The 14065-nt window shown below is 37.8% G+C and overlaps 1 long non-coding RNA gene across 50 annotated transcripts in view; it reads left to right on the top strand.

The window, feature by feature from the left end:
* The window catches only part of LOC110346967 (uncharacterized), a 299763-nt gene that overhangs the window by 206737 nt on the left and 78961 nt on the right, over positions 1–14065 (top strand). For 18 of the 50 annotated variants that reach the window (XR_015451741.1, XR_015451737.1, XR_015451761.1 and 15 more), the window contains one exon: positions 619–649. The exons of 3 other annotated variants lie outside the window; for them this stretch is intronic. This is a non-coding gene — a long non-coding RNA (uncharacterized LOC110346967). Of the gene's footprint in view, positions 1–618; positions 650–1099; positions 1149–2423; positions 2749–2829; positions 2952–14065 lie in introns of those variants that run through there. 29 more of the 50 variants (XR_015451754.1, XR_002391273.2, XR_015451772.1 and 26 more) reach the window with 6 other exon arrangements.

Genomic DNA, 14065 nt, shown 5'->3' with positions numbered 1-14065 from the left:
ATGGCCAAAGGAGTAGCTAATAATAGAAATTACTAGGAAGAGGAATTATGATTATATTTTTTGCTAAAGAATTTAACTGTACTGATGCTCCTCATGACCTTGGAGATGTGGCAGTCTTGCCTCCTCTCTATCTCAGGATTTCTTTGTTCAATTAATACATTTTGTAATTTCCCTACAAGTGAATATGAAGTTTCACTTATTCCGCAATTTCTCATTGCCCAGGGAGGGGCCAGCTCACTTATTCCTTTGAGCTTAATGTAGAAGAATCAAAATCCCCCAGTGAGAGGAATAAGGGCAGAGACCCAACCTGACTTCCTCTAGCTTTAGGCAACTTGTGAGAGCCCATGATTCATCCAGAGGCCCCATCCTCAAGCAACCTCCATCAAACCATGCCCCGCCCCCCAATATGTTATTTCACATTTTCTTTCGTGGTGCAATCTTGCTCTGAGATTACAAGGAATGCTGAGTTTTATTAGTGTTCTTTCAACACACTGATTTAATTGTCACTGCCCCTTAGCAAGTGCTGAGTCATTCCCTAAGCGTCATAGCATTCCATAGACACCTCATCCTTTTCTATTTTCCTTCCTTTTTTTCAAGTCCTCATTTTTTTCCCAACAGGTTTGTCTTTGGAAAAGACTGAGAAGAACTGGTAAGCTCTCCTTCCTCACTTCTGCTCCTTGGTTGAGTATAATTTATATTTCTAACCATTTTGCAAGTGTCATTAAAGAACATTTCCCAAGTTTCTGCTGAAGAAGAGCCTTGTTTGATCTTTGCAATGCTGGCACTCTTTTAGAATTAACCATGGAAAAATTTGATGACACTTCCACGCTTCTTGTAAAATTCATCTTTGGGGTAATTTTACAGTGTGTGTTTTCCCCTTGAATGTTTTAAAGAGTTGGATTTCCGTCTCTTTGCACAACATTCTACCAGCTGTGTCTCATTTGCTTTGCAAGGGCATTTGAAGAAACTGCTATTTTGGAAACTGCTTAACATATGAGATAATTGTTTTAAAGCACTTTACAGGTTTCATAGTGCTTTCCCATTATTTTACCCATTCATTTCTCATAGACACTTAGGAAATACTATTTACACTTTTCAGAAAGGAAAATAGAGGTACTGAAGAAAGAACAGAACAGCAGCTTGGCAAGGTGATATATCTCATTCCTGAATTAATCAACAAATTAAAATCTCTTTCTTCAGACCCTTTAATACCTATGACCAGAAATCCTCACGCCTTTTGACCTAAATAGGTAGACAGACACATGTGCTGTTCTGCACAGGCATGTGTGGTCTGGTTAGTCTTCTATCTACTATAAGAAATAGGTGCTGCACCCATGTTTATAGTGGCACAGTTTGTAATAGCTAAAGCTTGGAAACAGCCCAAGTGCCCATCAACTGGAAACTGGATAAAGAAGATTTTTTTTTTTTATATATAAAATGGAGTACTACCCAGCCATAAAGAATGAGAAACTAGAGTCACTTATAGCTAAACGTATGCATATTGAGGCCATCCTCTTAAGTGAAATAAATAGGACACATGTGTGTAAATGCCAAATAGTTTCTCTAGTGTGAGAAACTGAAAGTGTAAATAAGATTAAAATGATTAAAACAAATAATTGATAATTTGAAATAGGAAGAAAAGTTCCAAAGGGGTAGGGGAAGTGGAAAGGGAAGGGGAAAGGAAAGAAGGGAAAGGAAAAATTATGAGAAGAGGAAAAAATGGAAACAAAGTCTTTGTAAATAGGGAAGGGTGGAGGGGGTGAAGGGAGTACAGGGAATGGGGAGAAAACAAGAACCAAGATATGTCATGTACAGGTACAAGCACCCAATGATAAATGTAAACCTTATTGTATACCTAAAATGTACCAGTAAAAGAATTTAAGAAAAAAAAAATAGAAAAAGAAATAGGTGCTGCCGACTTGGACATTGAGACTCTGAAAAGGGACTATTTAGTTGCCTTTGTTATAGGTGATGTGGTGGGTGGTTAAAAGCGTTACCCTCAGAGTATAAATTGCTTGTGTATAAATCCAAACTCTAGCCCTTATCAACTGTGTGACATTGGTGAATTGCTTATCATCTCTTACCCTTGATTTTCTTATCTGTACAATGGGAACAGTAGTTACAGTTTCCTGGAATATTGCAAGGCTTATCGGACCTAATTGAAACAAAACTCTAAGCACAGTCATGCAATAACCCCTCAGTAAGCCCTAGTATCATATTGTGGTTCAAAATATGGTCACCTGGTCATTTTTCTTGATGTTCATTTAAGTTGATTTGTTTCATAAAATTATACCAGTGAAGGCCTGGGGATAGTAACCTCCAGAGGTAATTGGTAGGGTAGACTGAAGTTATACTAGTGTTTTCTCTGCTTTTGAGAGCTGTGATAATTATAACTTTTCAGTCATTCTACTCTTTAAACACAGAACAGCAATGTTGTTCCTCCTGAATAATGTGGGAAGGAGACAAAGACCCCATTCACTCTTGCCTGTGGCATTTCAGGCTAGCTCTTTAGGAATAGTAGCCCACTGAAAGGCAAAAGATGACATGGATTTTCTCGAAGTTCAAGGTGAAATGAAGATATAGAAGAAACAACCGTGATCTGTTTAGTTGTGAATGGGCTCTTGTTGGAAGACAGAGGACTGAGTCCCATATCTTCAACTTTTATATTTGGAGATACTAAAGTACAGTTTTGCTCAGTTACCCAGCAAGTGCTTCTTGGTCACCCTTGGGTCTACTAGGTGCTGGAAGGTGAGTATCAGCAACAGGTTATTCTTATAAATGGGAATTAAAATACCTTCAGGATGACCAACTTGTTCCCTATTTTCCCAGGACATTCCAATGGCAAGTGCTATATCCTGGAAACCTCTTCAGTCCTAGGAAAATTCAAGGAGATTGGTCACCCTAATACCTGCTGTTTTACTGTGTTCGCCACATAGGCAATAGATATAAAGGTACTTTGACATTTCATGAACTGAAGAGTATAATCAATTCTGAACACCTAATGTTCAAAAATAGTGCATTTGGTTATTGGAATGAAACTGCTTAGAAATATGTAATGTGACTGGAAAAACCCCATTAACGTGTATTCCATGCTTTATATCATCCTAATGTATGTACACACATGTAATTGAAAGTACACACAAGCATATTCATAGAGAACATTTAGAACAATTACTTTCAGGTTATAATGAGGATAATGTACACTGAAAAGACCTCATTTCCATCATTGTTACTTCCTGAAACATTCTGTTTTACATCCAAAGCATATTTTTTAAATGATTACCACTTAAAATACTGTAAATTGATTAGTGTGGTGGTTAATCCTGATTGCCAACTTGATTGGCCTGAGACATGCCTAGGAGATTAAGAAGTCATACTTCTGGGTATATCTGGGTGGGTTATGAGGACATGACTGACCTTGGGGTCTATATCTGGTCCCTCATTCCTTCCTTTTGGGCTCTTCACTTGTTCTCTACCTCCCAGATGCCATGCATTGAGTAGCTTTCCTCTGCCATGTCTCTCTGCCATGATGTTTCTTCCATAGAATCAGCCAATCACGGGCTGAAATCAGGAGCCAAAATAAACCTCTCCTCCTACTTTAAGCTTCAGCTCTCAGGTATTTTGTCCCAACAACAGAAAGCTAACCAGTACAACCAGTAATCTGTATTAGACAACTTTAAAGGAAAACAAAATGATCTGGGGAAGATGACATAACTGGCCATCTATTGGCATAATAATAAATGCACACGAAAGAATAGTAGCACATTGCTTGGAATTAACTAGAGGTAGCATTGGCATTTCACAGATGTACAAAACTGTCAACCAGTGAGCACACCCAGGAATTAGGATAGTTCCCAAAAACAAATCATTTAGTTTGCTTTCATGTCATCCAGAGATTGCCCTGGAGTGGAACTTCAAAATGTATGAGGATGAATTTGCTTAAAAATTCAAAAGTTTCTTGATTGACTTATTTGTATTTTACCCAGAGAAATCAACCATAATTCAAGCCAATGAGCCCTGTAAATGCCACACCTAAGCTTTGCATAGACATGCATAGCAAAGATAAATTAAACATGTCACATCTATTAGGAAGAACATAAAAACAAGCAAATTTGGTCAAACTCAATCACTTATATTAATAGAAGTAATATTTATTTTAAAAATTATTCCTTTAAAATAGAATGACTCTGGGCCAGGGATGTAGCTCAGTGGCACAGTGCCTGCCTGGCAAGCAGAAGGCCCTGAGTTCGATTCCAGTACAAAAGGGCTCTTTTCTGCTTGACTTTCTAAATGGAACATGTAAACTTTGAGAAAATGTTGAAAACCCTGTGAGCATGTGATATACTCTTTGTCTGTCCCACAGAACCTGTTTCAGGCCTGGGCACCTGGTGGACACTTAGTAAAGCCTTTTTCACTTATATTGAATGTTCTTTGTATTAATAATCATCCAGTGTAATATAATGAAACTAAAGTGAACAGGGCATGGCCTACCATTCCACGTTGAACTTTCCCCTAAGGAATAAACTACTTTACCTCTCAGACAGAAGCAAAGAACTCATTCAAAAGCAGAGCTGAAGGCTGTTGGAGTTATTGTTGTTTATATTTCCCTGGACAGAGGAGTAATTATGTTGGCTTTAAAGGCCTTTTCTTCTACCTTCCATTTTGGCCTGCTGGTGGAGGAAGAAGCCTTCCTTGTATTCCTGCATCTTACAAATGGAAACACAGAGGAGGGAATCGTTTGCCCAAGGTCATAAAGTCAAAATATCTCAGATATTTGTCAATCCTAATTTAATTTTCCCAAATCTCATCAAACAGAGCTGTAGGTAATTTTCTTGGTCCTGTTTTTAGTTTAGGAAGTGCCCCTCCCCCATTCCCTCTCCACTGTCCATGATTTTCCCAATGTTTCCATTCCTAAACAATTCTGCTTCCTTCTATTACTTTCAAATAGTATTTTCTTTGTTCTCAGCCAACACATCTGTACCTCTACTCTAAGATCTCAGGCTAAGGGAATCTTCTAGATGACTGAAAGTACTGAATAAATATGAAGCTATAAGGGCTGTTTCTCCTCAGGCCAGCCTGCTGCCTTACATGTAGCAACCCACAGCTACAGGGTTGGACAGATTTCTCTCAGGCTTCAGTAATGGGAGCCAAGGGTTTGCTTTATGGTTAATTTAGCTGGTGATGAGAGCAAGAGAAAATTTGTGAGGAAGGACATGAAGTGGAGGAAACCGAGGTCATAGCTTGAGCAGAAGCTCTAACAAGACAGATTGCTTGTGGCTCTTAGGGCACCATTTCCCCAACAGTGGTGATGCAGAGACAAAGTTAACAAATGACAGTCTCCTTTGAGGGGCACATGAGGGCACAAAGATTTTTCAGAACTGAGCCCCACAGAGAGGAAGTCTGCTTGATATTTATTCAAACCCCTTCCTTTTAAATTTTGATTACCCTTGGCTCTGCTAGGTGCTAAAATTTATGCACCAGCGACAGGTGATTCTTATGTAAGGATGGAATCTTGGGTGTGATAAATTTGGTCTAGAGAAATCTCAGCTCAGTTGCTACAGATGGCAGTGTCATGATGACAGAGTTAGAGAGCAGTGACCTGCCGGGCTGTGGGCTGTCTGCGAAATGGCTACTTGGTTCAGAACTGCCGGAGCTAATTCCTTGAGCTCAAGGTCATGATCAAGGAGCATAAATGAACTGTAGGGTTGACATCATTCTAGCAACATCCTTTCCTCCTCCCTCAGACACTTCTGCTGGCTCACTCAAGGGTCCTGCAAGAATCAGGTTACAACCTGTGCTCCTGGTGAATACCTTTGTAATGTGTGGCCTCTGTCTATTATTTTCTTTTTTTCTTTTTTTTGAATGGGGCAAGGGATCGAACTCTGGTCCTTGTGCTTGGGCAGCAGGCGGCGAAACCATTGAGCTAAATCCGCAGCCCCGCCTCTGTCTATTATGACTTATCCTGTTAATGGTAAATTCTGTGCTTGCTGAAAATTGCTTACACTAAAGAATTTGCACCAACTGGGTTGGTTTGGCTGAGGAGACATTTTTATGTGGACGGTTCCAGTCAAGTTCTATCTGTGATCTGGGTTTTTCTGTAGTGACATCTTTCAGGCCACAAATTCTTAGCCTTAGTTTTGAAGAGTTTGGAAATCCCCCGAAAGTTCACACATACACAAAATTGTGAATCTTATCTGCCTTTCTTTAGGAAGAGAGTTTATACTCTACAGCTTTCATGAAATTGTTACAAGAGTCTAAGATTCAACAAAAATAAGAGTCACTATTGCAAATGAAGAAAATACTCTGAAATATCCTTTGTTTTCTTTCAACTACATTTCCCATCTTGAATTTTAGATTGAACTTGACCAGGGGTTAGCAACCTAGGGGAAGCTTTGGAGTCAGCCTGTTGATCCTGGCATGGACATTGACTTTATTCTTGCCAACTGTGTGACCTTAAATATGTCTCTCTTTGCCTCATATCCTTATTTAGAAAATGGATGAAATAGGGGAAAGATGACCTGCCTCACTGTGGTATCATGGGGATTAAACAAGAACATTATATATGAATTTTATGATGTACCTGGCATTTGGGAAGCCTTCATAAACCATCATTAGTAGTGGTAGGAGTCACATGGAACTCAGGACCCTGCAGTGTGTGGACTGATCTCAATGCCATGTGTCTTCTTCCTTTCTGCATCTTTGAATTTTCTCATGCCTTTGTCTATTTGCTGAGTGATTAAGGTGCTATTTCATATTCTTCATAATCATCAACATAGTATAACAACCACTCTTAAGAGACAACATAATCCCATCCTTTAGCCTACCTCTTCTGAAGATGATCTTTTAGTTTTAGTGTTTGTTTGGTTTTGGGTTTTTTTTGGTACCAGGGATCGAACTCGGGACCTTGCACGTGCCAAGAAGATGGCGGAACCACTGAGCTAAATCCCCAGCCCCTGATGTTTTAGTTTTTAAAGTTTATCAAAAATCATATATAATTTAGGGCCGGGGATTTAGCTCAGTGGTTTCGATGCCTGCTGCGCAAGTGCAAGGACCCGAGTTTGATCCCCGGTACCAAAAAAGAAAAGCATATATAATTTATATTTTAGCTAAGGACATTTTTTCTTACCTTACTTTATTTGTAATAACTTGCTTCATTTCCTAACATGTAGCAAGTACTAGTAAATATTTGCTGAATTAATGAAAAAGAAAACTCTAACATAATAAGGGATATATGCATGAAAACATCAGTTATCTTACTAGTCACTCTCTTGTCCAGAATTATTAGACATTCATTTCTCTAAAGACCACTGCCAACATTACTTATTTTGGAAACAATGAAAAGGGATGGCTTTATTTGAGGGCATTCATCATCCTACTATCGATGTACTTCTTTTCTGCTTGAGGTTTGAGGCAAACAGTGTCCAGTCTCAGACACTCTTTTGTACCAATATTTCCATAGGAAGTGAAAAATCATCCTAAACAGGGAGTTCCATTTTTAAAGTTTGTTTGATGAAATTGACAGAAAAATCGAAGAGAAAATGTATTAAGAAAGAGAACTTTGATTTATGAAAATATCATGAAAGCTCAATGTGATTTTCTGGAAGAATGTGACAGTGGATTTTACAGTATATCCATAAAACTGTATCACAATTATATCAGTAAATATGATTCAAGGGAATATAAAATTTGTTTCCAAGTATGCATTTCTGTTGCTCACTGCTTAATCCACAGAATGTAGCAAATAAATATTTATTGATGAACTCATATTTATGTTATAATAAAAATAACATTTATATTTTATTCATATTATGGCAATAAGGGAAATGCAGTACTCCCCCATGTAATGTGTTTGTGAACATATTTCTGAGGCTCAGTTGACTGACAAACCACTAAAAAAAGTACCTTCTACATCTGTTTCCTATGACAAAAAGTAATTTTAGAGAAGATGACTGTAAGGCTTTTGGGTGATCCTTTGTGAATGTGTATGAATTGCTATTTAGTTTGTTAGCAGTTGAGTTTTGCTGTTACATCCATTCAGCTAGAACAATTCTCTAAAAGTTCACAATGGTCTTTCTCCCAGTCTTGCCTTTCATAGTAGAAAAAACAAGCAGAATCAGAGCGACATTTGCTTGCCTAACTTGGGGCTATGAGTTCAAGTCAGGGCAGCATCATGTGCTTTGAGAAGACTCTAGAGCTTCTTGTCCCACTGGCAAGACTCACCTGAGAAGTTTGGGGGCAGGAGAGCAGTGTGCTAGGATAGCGACCTACAGAAGCTGCCTTTTCCATGGGCTATCACTGAACCTGGAGCATTGGCCTCCAGAACCACTGGGAGAACCACTAGAATGGTCATATAAAAGAACCATTTGAAGGTCACCAGCACAAAAGAGAATGAAATAATGAATAATCCCCAAAGGAACAGTGGCATTCTTTCCTTTTCCTACATAGAGCCCAGTACTCACATTTCATTGCTCAATACTCTATTTTAGGTGTATTTCCCATATTGTTGCTTACACTGCTCTTTAGTCCTCCTTGTTTTACAAATACATTTAAGCAAACATGACATAGGTGTTTCTTACCTTGTATTTCTATTAGGAAATGAGAAAAAGAAATGCATATTTATTGGACATTTATAGGTGCCAGGGAACTTTACTCTCCAACTCAACATGGTTTAGATTTTTCAAAAATCCACAAAGAAAAGCCAATGTGATATGAAAAATAAGTATCTTGTCCAGAACTGCTATATGGGTGGTAGGACTGGGTTCAAAACCTTTGGCTAGCTGTCTCTGTGTTTCTATGTGGTGACTCTTCAGGACGGATAGCAACTTTTGGGAAGCTAAATGAAAGAACATGCATACTGATAAGGACTATTCTGTTTGAAGATTTGTTTTCTTTCACTCACTCTTTTTATATATGGCTCAATAGAGAAATGTGTTTACATATGAGAGTTTATGACTTCTCCCATCATTCCTATTAGCATAGCTTCAAAGGTTCTGTTTCGTGATGGAGAAGCTGGAATCTGTGACTGAATCTGTGGTAAAGGGCAGGCCAAGGTGGACATAGAAGGTGAAAAACTAGGAAAAGATTGTTTTAATGTCAAATCAAATAGTTGTGTGTGACCAGACACTGGAGTACCTTGGTTTTCCTCTTACCCATCTTAATGTTCAAAGGAACAATAGTAGAGCTTGAATTTATTCTAAACCAATATTATAACTCATTTCTGATCCCTTTCTCAAGTGGTCTTATTTAGTATTTAAGTTCCTTTGCTTCTATGTTGATAATTTCTCAACTGTCTGTCCTCCTGGTCTTTTGTCTCTACTGCTTTTCCCTACTAAGTTTTTAATTTTTTTCTTTTTTTTTCTCTTTTTTTTTGCACTTTATTAAATTCTTTTATTGGTACATTGTAGGTATACAACACAATTACATTTCTCATTGGGAATTGTACCTTTACATAATGCATCTTGGTTCTTATTTTTTCCCCATTCCTAGCCCTCCCTTCACCCCCTCCACCCTTCCCTATTTACAAAGACTTTATTTCCATTTTTTCCATTTCTCATCATTTTTCCTTTCCCTTCTTTCCTTTCCCCTGCCCCTCCCACTACCCCTACCCCTACCCCTTTGGACCTTTCCTTCCTATTTTGCTTTATTGATTATTCATTCTAATCATTGGTACATTTTAGGTATACAATATAATGACATTCATCATTGGAAATTTGCACCTTTACATAGTTTTAATCCACAGTGCAAAATAATATGTTGAATGCCAGGTGCAATCTCTTTACAAACTAAGTGAAATGAAAACTCACCACTTCCTAGGACTTCAGTGTTAAAATACATCAAAATAGCTTATGTGCTAATACCAAGGTCAGAAATTTCAGCCTACACTTGAACACAGAGCTTTAAGTTTGTCAAATGATTCTGTCAAACAAGAATGCTGGGGTTTCTTGGCCGATGTGTGTCAATACTGCTAATGCATAAAAGATGTCTCTTTGCTGTACTCAAATTTGCCACACAGTGAACCATCAGTTAAAAGAGTGACTAATGTCCTGAGTACATTTGTCTTAAAAAAAAATAGTTTCTCGATGTAGGGGCAGATGAATTTTATTGAAGATCCCTTAGTCACTTCTTTCCTTTCCTGGTCCTTCCCTATTTATCCGTGATCTCCTTTGATCCTCTGCAGCATGTTTGTGAGAGGTAACATTTCTCTGTCTCTCTCTGCCCATTTACAAAGCCAGCACTCAAGCTATCACTTGTATATCATCCACCTTTCCTTAGTAGGGTGGAAATTCCAAGAACACCTCTTTTCCCAATCATACAGAATGCATCTCCAAGACATTGGTGCCAGATACAATGGCTGGCACAAACTAGGCATTCAGTAAACACTTACTGAATGAATAGAAAAGCACATTAGTTCATTTTGCTGCATGTTTGCTTCACTGAATCATTTGGATTTTTTTTCTGAGTATCATTCATTCATTCTGCTTCTCTCCATTCTTCCTTCAGTATTTATTGAGTACTTTTAATGCATCAGTCATTGGTCTAGAAGTGAGGATGAGTGAGACCCAGTCCCTTCTCTCCTAGGAGGTCCAGTGTGTACTGCCCCCAACAAGCTGGTTCTGAGTCAGTCAACCACACTTAGTGAATCACAGCCACTGTGAGTGGAGCCTTGAAGTGGCTCTTTGTTGGAGGATGCAGAGGTGGAAGATATTTTCCTCATTCTTGACACTCAACTCAAAGGGAAGCAAATAAATAAATAAATATACGAAGCACATAATGATACATAGCAAAGGAAATAGTGGGGTACAGTAGCAATGGCTAGGGATTGTCAAAGAGATGAAACAATGAATTCTCAAAGAGATTCTCTCTTATATGAGATCTTCCTAATTCTCTCAGCTATATTTAACAAACACTTTTTTCTGTACTTCTGTCTGTATGTGTAGCACCATGCCAGGTGCAAGTCACGACACAGGTTTCTGTCTGGCTCACAGGTGAAAATGAAAGCATGAGTGAGCAGAAATGAGAATGAGACAGAGGAAAATAAGAGAAGGAAAAGCAAGAGGCGGGGGGGGGGAGGGAGAGGAAGGAAGAGGAGAGAGAGAGAGAGAGAGAGAGAGAGAGAGAGAGAGAGAGAGAGAGACTGAGATTAAAAACTCCTGTTCAGTGTCCTGTTTTTAGGTCCAAAGATTTCCGAAGATGGTTGCTTTAACGTAAGAAATTTTAATTTTCTCCTTAGAAGCTTTTGCAAGAAAGAGGTTGGTATTGTTGAAGTGACCAAATATGAATGTTTCAATCTGTTCTGTGCACCTTTGAGAGAATACCACAGGCTACAGTTCTGGACGCTGGGATATCCAAAGTCAAGGCACCATCAGGTTCAGTGTCTTGTGAGAGCTACATTCTCCAGAGGAATGAACCCAGTGTGTTGCCATGGTAGAACACAGATGGGCAAGAGACCATATAATGCATGAAGACTCTTCTGTAAGGGCCTCAATCCCATTCAGGAGAGAAAATCCCTCAGAGCTTAATTACCTCTTTAAAGGCCCACCTCTCAATACTGCCACATTGACAACACCTGTGTTTTAGGAGCTATGCATTTGAACCACAGCAATAAGTTTAGTAGAATTAGGGCAAATGTCTGACTTCAGCAATCTAGGTTATTGGTGTAGGTGGAGGTATTTTATTTCTCTGGACTTAAGATTTCTTATGAATTTTGGGGTTTAGTTCCTCCGTTTCTTCCATCCATATTCTATCAACCCTTTTTTGAAAATTGGCCCCGATTTTACAATGGCTAGAAGCACCAGATCTTGTGTTCCTTTAGTGCACATTCATTTGGTACTTATACTATGTGCCAGGCCATGTTGTAGAACATAGAAATTCATCAGCCCCAAACTGTGGGCCAGGTGTTAGCATCAGTAACCATGCCTTCTTCATAAGATATAATTCAAGGTATCTGTAAAAGAATATTTAGGGTCCAGTTTCTGATGAAAAGACTCATAATGCGTGTTTGTGCTTTGGTTTAAATTAGCAAAGGGAATATAGAGCACAGATGAATAAGATAGAAACTCTAGAATTAAAGCAATTTGAAAATTCCAAAGGCATGGCACGGTGGAGGAGTCCTAAATCACTGTTCTACCTTATCAGGCTCAGAAGGAAGACAAAATAGGGCTCGAAGGACAATTTCCCTGCACTGTCACAGAGAGTTTTAAATGTTGACCAAATGCTTAATGTGTATTAGGCACAAGGCTAGGCACTTTCACATGCATTATTTCATTGTCACAATAAGCTTGTGAAACCGACCTCATTAATATTTAATTTTATAGATCAGGAAATCGGGGCTCTAAGTGACTAAGAAAGTCACCCAAACCATACACTTGATAAATAGGGTGCAGAACACAAACCCAGATTTATTGACTCCAAAGTCCTTTCCTTTGTTAGAAACCTTTTTCAGAATGCTCTTATTAAGAATTAGAGCCTTTTCTTTGTGACACCAATAAATATTTCTCTAGCTGAATACTAAAGGAAGAGATAATTTTCTCTGAATTTTTTCTTCTAAAAACCTTTGGTACTTATTGAAGGATACTACCACTTGCCATTTTTTTGTCTTGCTACTCCTAAAATATATTAGCCAAATGTGTTCTTGGATTTTAATTCCCGTGAGAATGACAATATATTCTTCTTATTCCATCTATATCCAAGACCAGAGATGAACATTTTATTGGCATTCTTCAATAATTTTTCTCTAACATTGTTTTCAGTGTCTGTTCAAAAGTCTTTATATTACCTTCCTTTGTGTGTGTGTATATGTGTGTGTGTGAGAGAGAGACAGACAGTGAGAGGCAGAGAGACAAAGACAGGGAAAAAGAGAGAATGTATTTATAATGCTATTTGTTATAGTTATGTCATGTTAAAACATTTGTTATAATCACAACACAAATTAAATAGAATAAAAATATGTTTTAATCATTTAGAACCAATGCTCAGAGAGTATTCTCACTAGTTGAATATAGTAGTTAAAGAATAAAGGAGCAAGGGGAAATAACAAGCAGCTTTTGAATTTGGAGTGTGTCCAAATGACAGCCTCGAAATAAGGAGAGCTCAAATCAGGCTTGAGTAGTCCATCCTGTATAGCTTATGTACAGTCCTACCAAAAGGCAGGGAATTGGATTAATCATAGGTATAGAATGCTACAACTTAAAGGAGCATTTAAAACACAATCTCTGTGCTTTTGAGAAAGAACTAAATTCTAGAAGGTTATGATTTCCCCAAAAGTCAAACAGGAAGGAAAATCAATATCTAAACAAGATATTCTCTTATCTGTGGATGGAAAAGAGACTACTAACTCCTTATTAATTATATGCTTTGCAAATTTTTCTTTCATTTCTTAAATTGGCTTTTTACTCTGTTGATTGTTTTCTTTGCTGTGAATATTTTTACTTTGAGGCAATCTGACTTGTTTGCACTCGTTACTTATGCTTTTGGTGTCATATCCAAAATATTATCAAGACCAATGTCAAGAAGACTTTTTCTATGTTTTCTTCTAGTTTTATAGTTTTAGGTCCTACATGTAAGTCCTTAATATGTTTTGAGTCAATATTTGTGTATGGCTGGAGATAAGGGTACAATTTAGTTTTTCTATGTGTGGATGTGAAGATTTTTCACCACCATTTATTGGAGAAATTATTTTTTCTCATTACATGTTTTTGCCGTCCTTGTCAGAGATCACTTGGCTATAATTATTGGCTTAGCTGTATGGGCCTTTTGTATTGTTCCATTGGTTTATATATCTATGCATTTTATGACAGAACCATGCTGTTTTGATTACTGTAACTTTGTAATATATATTGAAATTAGGAAGTGTTATTCCCCAGTTTTGTTCTTGTGAAAGATTGCTTTAGGGGCCTTTTGTGTTTGTGAATTTTAGGATTTTTTTTCTACTTCTGTGAAAAATGTTATTGGGATTTTTATAGGTTTTTCATTGATTCTATAGATCACTTTGAGTAATATGGACATTCTAATAGTATTAGGATCTCTAATTCATTTATATGTATATCTTCTTTCATTTGCTAAGACA

The sequence above is a fragment of the Heterocephalus glaber genome, unplaced genomic scaffold (assembly GCF_053883595.1).
Source record: "Heterocephalus glaber isolate CG9 unplaced genomic scaffold, H.glaber_assembly_v1.0 deba00001431, whole genome shotgun sequence".
Classification (NCBI taxonomy): domain Eukaryota; kingdom Metazoa; phylum Chordata; class Mammalia; order Rodentia; family Bathyergidae; genus Heterocephalus; species Heterocephalus glaber.
The sequence above is the reverse complement of the archived record's forward strand: the minus strand, read 5'-3'. Positions and strand labels throughout refer to the sequence as shown.